Consider the following 7,943-nt stretch of genomic DNA (forward strand, 5'->3'; position numbering starts at 1 on the left):
GAGTATCATCTGCTTGTTTCTCTTCATTCATTTGAATCTAAATCACTGATGTGAACAGATTCTGAAGGACAAAACCTGTTCCAAACAAATCAAACAAACATCAGAAAATAAACAAAAAAGAGATCAAAGTGTGAATGTCAAAAACATGTCCGGGTCACATGACCAAAAAAACACACCACAAAGATAAAACTAATTATTATTTGTTACAAATTATATTCTACATAATTAAAACTAGGAACATGGAGGTTCTCTGCATCGTGACATTATTTTTTAATGACAATTTAGCACATTTTATGGCAATCATGAAAAGGATTTTTTTTTTTTTTACAAATATTAAAAATGTAAAAAAAAATTATAATAATGAAAAAATTATATATATATATATACTGTATATATATATACATTACAAATATTAGTAATGAAAAAAGTATATAAAAATATATATATATTTTTTTTACATTTTTAATATTTGTTGTACTGCCTTTATGCCAAATAAAATTTAGCATACACTGAAAAAAATTATCGTTGTGGGGAAAAAAAGTGTAGTGAAATAAAAAAAATGAATAAAAATTGTAGCGAAAATGAAAAAAAAATTGTCGTCAAAATAATTTTGAGGCAAAATGCAATATGTTCTCTCTTTAAGTCTTGGGCTGACCTTTGACCCAGGCATGTTTTTGTGCCGACCTTTGACACGGGCATGTTTTAGTGCCGACCTTTGACCCAGGCATGTTTTAGTGCCGAACTTTGACCCGGGCAAGTTTTCGAGCCGACATTTGACCCGGGCATGTTTTAGTGCCGACCTTTGACCCGGGCATGTTTTTGTCCTGACCTTTGACCCGGGCATATTTTCGAGCCGACCTTTGACCCGGGCATGTTTTTGTCCTGACCTGAGCGCATGTCCTTCAGCAGACTCAGATTCTCTCTGATCCGCTCGCCGGGTCTCACTCGCACCGACACCGATCCTCCACCGCGACTCTGTTTACCACTGCGCTTCCTCAACCTCTCCATCTGACACACACACACACACACACACCATCATCTCAACATCAAACTTACAGCATATAAGATCTTAAAATAAAAGAACAGTTAAATGTGATAATGTCTTTCAGAAATACAGTGGGACTCTTATTTTGAAATGTCTTCCAGCATTGAACAATAGAAACACCATCAAAAAATAAATATTGAAATCACTGTAAAATGCGTTTTGAGTTTAAAACATGCAGCGCTGTTATTTATTTCAGGTTAATAATCACATTCGGTCGTATTGTGATTCATAGTTTTCCAAGACCTCTCGAAATGATATTTCTGACTTCTGGAAAATCGAAAATTGATTCTAATTCTGGAATCGAATAGTTGAGGTCAGGAATCGGACACTTGTTATAAAATTAAAAATTAAATTCCTCTTATCGATTCCTCTGTGAGCATTTCAATGTGACTTTAAATCATTGAAGCGTGAGAGGCCATAAAAAAGGCCAAACTGAGATACAAAATCAAGGTGGAGAGAACCAGCTTGTGAGGTCCACCAAATTAAATAAGGCGCCAGGCCCTTAAAAGCCCAGGGCAAGCTCCGTACTGCATGGCAGGGCCTTAAAGGTATGGCAGCTGTGAACTTAAGTCCTGGCGGTCGCAAGCCCGCCCAGGTTGCAGGCTGCAGCCCGACCTCACTACCTAATGACCTGAACATCTTTTTTACCAGATTCCAGAAAGATAACAGCTCTGATCTCAAAAGGTTAATTTCCTCACTCGAACCTGATGACTGTGACATCACTATCGACACTGGAGAAGTGGTCAGCGCCCTCAAGAGGACCAAAGTAAATAAGGTGCTAGGCCCAGATTTGTGGGCGACCCTTAGGCACTATGCTGAGCAGGAAAATTTTCTCAGAATGTATTTTCTCAGGAAAATGCCAAAATGATTTAAAAGGAAGTATAGGCAATGTCGGTGTATTATTGACTGCACTGAGATTTTTATTGATAGACCTAATAATCTTACAGCTCGAGCACAGACATGGTCCAATTATAAGCATCAAAATACAGTTAAATACTTGGGGTAACACCAGCAGAAGCAATTTCATTTTTATCACCAGGTTGGTGTGGTAGTGTTTCTGACAAATAAATAACATAAAACTCAGGATTCTTTGAACTGCTGGAGCAGAAGGATGAAATTTTGGCTGATCGAGGGTTTTTGATTAGGGAGGACCTTGCAGCATACGGTGCAACCCTTCATGTCCCACACTTCACAAAAGGCAAGAAACAGCTTTCTGCTCATGAAGCTGACACATCAAGAAGACTGTCAAATGTGAGAATACACGTGGAAAGAGTCATGGGTCGATGGAAGAAATTCAAAATTGTAACATCTGTAACATTCCACTTACTCAGGTAGACATTCTGGATGATATGGTAATAGTGTGCGGGGCATTGACAAATCTGTGCAAAAGTGTAGTGCCTAAAAGATAGACACAAGCCAATCATTCGTAATGTGAAAAATAAGTAACCGAGATGGGTGCTACACATGGTACATTTCCAGGGTTTCATTGTGGGTTAACTATGGGATGGTTTTCTCTTAATGCATGAATTATTTTAATTGCTTTTAATTGACTTTGAATATTTAAATGAAATGAGTCCTGCACTGACATTTTACAGGGCATTTTTAATTTCCTACATTGTCTATTTAATGTTTCATGAATATACTAAAAATATTTTTTTATATTATATCACATTGCTGTAGTTGAACCCACTAGTCAGTCTTTGAATATTGTTTTACTATAGTCAGTACAAGTCGGCTGTGTATGCAATGGTGTGACAAATGAACCTGGACTGTAGCATTAAGAATAAAAAAATCACAAGACTGTATTTCGAGTACTGAAAGTTTTTTTTTTTTTTTTTTTTTTTTTGTTCTTTAACAATGAATTTAATTAAAATATTTAAATTGTACACAAATCAATGTTTCAGTTTTTAGTAACCATTTTGCCAAACAAACAACATTTAGGGAGGAAAAGTGATACGTATATTGGACATTCTCTTACTATTAAGTATTTTGTTTTTAAAAATGTAATTATTTTTATAATTTAATTATTTTACTCAACCGAAATTCATAGATGTTAGCAACAACATCTACTGGTTGTAAAACCACACACTGTAGACTCGGGAGGCAAAATGACGTAACAAAGCATAAAAGTATGTGGAGGGGAATGCTGGGTCACACACACACACACGCACATGCTCACAGGACCATCCTGGTGGAGGTGGGGGGGATGGAGGGGAATGCTGAATAAATAATGTGTTTATAACATTAAAGCATGGTAACATATTCTATTACACCAAATACAAAAAATAATGATGTTTGAAAATATCATGATATGGTGTAAAACAGCATGATAGGGCAGTTTAAGACACTAGAGCTTGTGTTCATGCAGCGGTTCACGAGTGTCTGATCGTCTGTCAGTTCCAGTGAAGGAGCAGCAGTCGCGACTCTCTCAGCTGATCTCAGGTCAGATCAATCCTGTGTTTTCTTCATTATTCAGTTTGACTGTGTATTTAAATGGGAAAATGCTGTCGTATTCACACTATCCCAACAAACATCAACTTGTGTGAGTTTGTGCGCTTTAAAGGCAGTGACTAAAAAATGAATCATCTTGTTCTTCTTGACGCCATTTGATAAATAAAGAGCATATATATTAAACATGTTAATGTTTTAAAATGTGCATCTATTCAATTCAACAGTAACTTGTGATAATTTCTCAACATTTATTCAATTACAAGTGTCACCATAAACTGGTTAGCGCTTTAGTCGCTGAATAAGACATTGTATGAATGGCATCAGTTATAAGTGAGGAGAGATGCTGTAAAACTGTCATGGATCAGAGGTAAGTCTGCTGTATGTAAACCTCTTATGGTTAATTGAGTTGATTAACTGAATGTGCTCCTTCTGTGTTAATTAGGTTAATTATCTGAACGTGCTTCTCCAGAACTTTGTTAATAAAACATCATCTGTTATTGAAGTTGTCATGGCGTGATCAAGTCAGATTATATCAGTTTGTTTGGGCCGTGTGAATTAGCCTTTATTGAACTCAGAATTGTGGGATAAAAAGAGACAGCCCTAGTGTGGTCTAAATGTAGTTTCTCATTGTTGAATATGTCAACATTGTAATTTATAATCATCTAAAGTTTGCACACATGTGCCTATATTCTAGTGATGGGAAACCGAGGCTTTCTGAAGCATTTGAGGCTTTCGTCAAATTGTGCTGAAAAAAGGTTCATTACTCGAAGCTTTTAACACAATGCGCATTAGTGACATCTGGTGGTCACATTTGTTTTCTCCACTATATCTAACAAATCACCACAGAGCAGAAAAGCACGTGACCAAACAAAGCTTCGGAAGTCAGTGACATACAAGTGTGGATCAATACAGTTCTGTCTAATCTCATCTAAATTAATTTCTGCCAATGAGACACAACTCGTGTCATGTGTAGCCTGGCCAACGCATTCACATATTGAGCAATAATATAACATATACAAGTATGTGATCATAATTATAGCAATTGAAAAATATTTTGTGTTCTGTTTTACAAAAATATAAATGATGTTTTAGGGAAGTGTAGTGTTAAATCGTTTAAATAATGCCTCTTCGATAATCATTTCTCTTTTCTGCATCAGATGAGGACCAGCTGTCCCGACCTTCCGATCCTGCATGACGCTCGAAGCTTCAGACGGCATCAATCACGTGGTATTGTCATTTCCACACAAGCATCGGTACAGTGTGTGATACAATAGTGCTTTGAAAACTGCGTCGGAGCATCGGAGCCCCGGCATCAACCGTCCCATCACTACTATATTCTGTTTTCTTCATCATCAGAGGAAAGTGTGAGAGACCAGAGGATCCAGAGAGCCATGAGTGTGTGCAGAAAAGTGTTCAGTGCTTTTTCCTTCTCATGGAAAAGAAAGGAGAACGAGCAGCCGCTCAAGAGGAGCTCAAGCTGCCAAAGCACAGGTTGATCACAGAATCTCCACCAGTTCAGGGTCTCGCCATGCAATGAAAGCACGAGTGCTAGAGCAGGAGAAGGCCATTGCTAAAGTTCATCAGCTGATAATGAACAAGGCACTTGCTCCTCATGGCAGGACATTGATATCCTGGAGTCTGTTTGCAAGGCTCTAACTCTAACTCCACTTGCTGACTTCACTGATGGCCTTTCTGCTGAAGAACATGTGAGTGTGTCGTTCCTGAAACCTGAACTGCAGCTCTTCAATGAGGAGGTCTTGAAACCAGAAGCTGAAGACTCAGAGCTCACCAAGACCATCAAGGCTACTGTCATCAGCTCTCTGAATGAGGAATATGACCATGCTGCCATTGATGACCTTCTGAACATACAGTAGCATCCCTTGTTGATCCTCGTTTCAAGACGCGCTCCATCAAAGATGACGAGGTTGAGGCTGTGAAACCCAGAGCCGTGGCTCAGATGCTGGATGAATGTCAGAGCACATCACAAGCTCCTCCTGCATTCCCATCATGCACTGCACTGGAGGAGGCGAAGGAGATGATGCTGCGACACCAGCCAAACTGCAGAAGAAGACACTGGCAGCTTTTTCATCAAGTCCTACACTCAGTGTGTGTCTACATCTGATCTTACTTCTCAATTCTTAAGGTGATAGCAACATTTTAAAAATGGGGAAAAATGCTAGCAAAGTGTTAAATCATGCACCTATGAGTGAACCATCTTTGTGTATCTAAAGTCTTTGGTATAAACCAGGATTAAGAAAAGTATATATCATAATTAATCGTATCATAATTAATAAGGATTATGTCTGTAAAGAATTAACTACTGTACAATAAAACATTTGACAGATATATGAGCTTTTCAACTCCTCGTTCAGCTCTGAAATCTGCATGAAAATTAATATAAATGTGTAAATGTGATGTATGTGGTCCGGCACATAAAGCACAGCTGCCATCAAATAACAGCATGCCTGATGTTCAGTCAGCATATGTGTGAGTGTGTGGTGTGTGGAGGAGCACAAGCACTGAGAGAACACACTCCTGATAGACGTTTGAAGCACAGATGAAGGTCTGTGATGTCCAGCTGCTGTTTCCCTCCGTCAGAACTGATTGTGCCGTTCACACTGTCCCAGGGTTTAGTGTGGCATCAGTAGCAGCTGAGAGTTCAGTGCAGGTGTGATGGAGAGATGCTCTTCTCATCTGTGTTCTGCTTCATCAATCCTCACATACAAACAGAAAGAGACCAGCACATCATTCATGTCTGGAGACCTTCTTCACGTTTAACAGCAACTCTTTCAGAATGTGTGATTCTTCAAACTCTGAGGCTTTACCTGCACGACTGCACTGAAGAAACGCGTGTTGCCCAGATTACTGAGAGCCCTGACAGACACGACACCAGCGCTTCATGTGGAGCTGATCTCAGGCTTTTGGGATGTTGTCCTGTTTTTATGTCTTTCTTTCAACCTTTCCGCTTCTCTTTCGCTTTGTCCACCGTCTCTTCAGGATTCTCCATGATTCTCTCTTTCTTCCTCGCTTCTTATTCTCTGATAGTTATCATTGCAATATGTTACAAGACAATGTTTTTATTTTCAAACATTAGGTCATAGATCCTAAATAATGTGCCTTAATATTGTTATGATAAAGTCACTAACAAAAACATTTCAATTCAGACTCTCTCAGGGGAATCTTGTCCCGACTGTCATCTGAAGTTTATAGAGTCTACGGTATAATATAAAGGACAATAATGTCTAATAAATACATTTTTGGTTCATTAATTAACAAAAAAGGCATTTTTTTTATAATATTAGTAGTTTACCAATATTACTTAAAACAAGTTAATGACAAAATAACAATTAATTTATTTGTATAATTATTATTATTCTGAATTATTTTTAATTAATGAGGGAACATCTTATCACCAACTTTATCAAAACTGTTCCAATGGTATAAATCTCACAAATGTTGATGTTGAGAGTAAATGATGAAATGCTGAGATGAGATTTAGTGTCTTCTAGGAGTGTGTCGATACACTGATCTAACGAGACGAGACACGATATTGGGTTCACGAGAACGAGACGAGACCATATTTCAACACTATTTTTAAGAAATCTTCAATGACGAAATATATAACTGTCTTTTATTCGACTGAAAGTCACAAAACAATGCAGGGACATTATGTAATGTTTTAACTACTAATCATCTTGAAATAAATGTCAGTTCTACTTTCTGAGTATTAATTATCATATGCCGTAAAAGACAGAATAATATAATGCAAGCGTGTAAAAGCTCAAACTCGACTCCGTCTGATGTCTGACAGCTTTTCACCTCCAGGAGAAATATGGTCTGGTTTTAATATGGCGAGATCTGGATTATGTTCTCCGGTCCGTATCCAGATCAGATGGTGGACCTGCACCCTAAAACCAGCACAACGCAGCCCTGAATGTCAAAGTTCAACAGGTCAAAGTTCAAATGTATTTGTATAACACATTTAAACACAACCACAGTTGACCAAAGTGCTTCACAATGTCAGGATACACACAAATAAACACATAAACACAGTAGGGAATGTCACAGGAGCAAAACTCCACTGGAAATGAAAACTCTGGAACACAGGAGGGTCTTAAGCAACGACTTAAACATGTCATCAGTCCGAGCTGTTCTTATATGAACCGGTAGACTCTTCCAGAGATCAGGACCAGCACTGAGAAGGCTCGCTCACCTTTATGTGTTAACCTGGATCTCAGAACATGGAGGAACATCTGACTGGACGACCTCAGTGCTTTGACAGGAGAGCGCACGTGTAAAAGCTCTGAGAAATAAGAAGGTGCCAACCCATTCAAAACCTTAAAAACAAGCAATAAAATCTTCTCCTGAAACGGACAGAAGCCAGTGGAGCGAGGCTAAAACTGGGGTAATGTGCTCACGCTTTTAGTCCCAGTTAGGAGCCGAGCTG

The sequence above is a fragment of the Abramis brama genome, assembly GCF_963993115.1.
Source record: "Abramis brama genome assembly, chromosome: 10".
NCBI lineage: Eukaryota > Metazoa > Chordata > Actinopteri > Cypriniformes > Leuciscidae > Abramis > Abramis brama.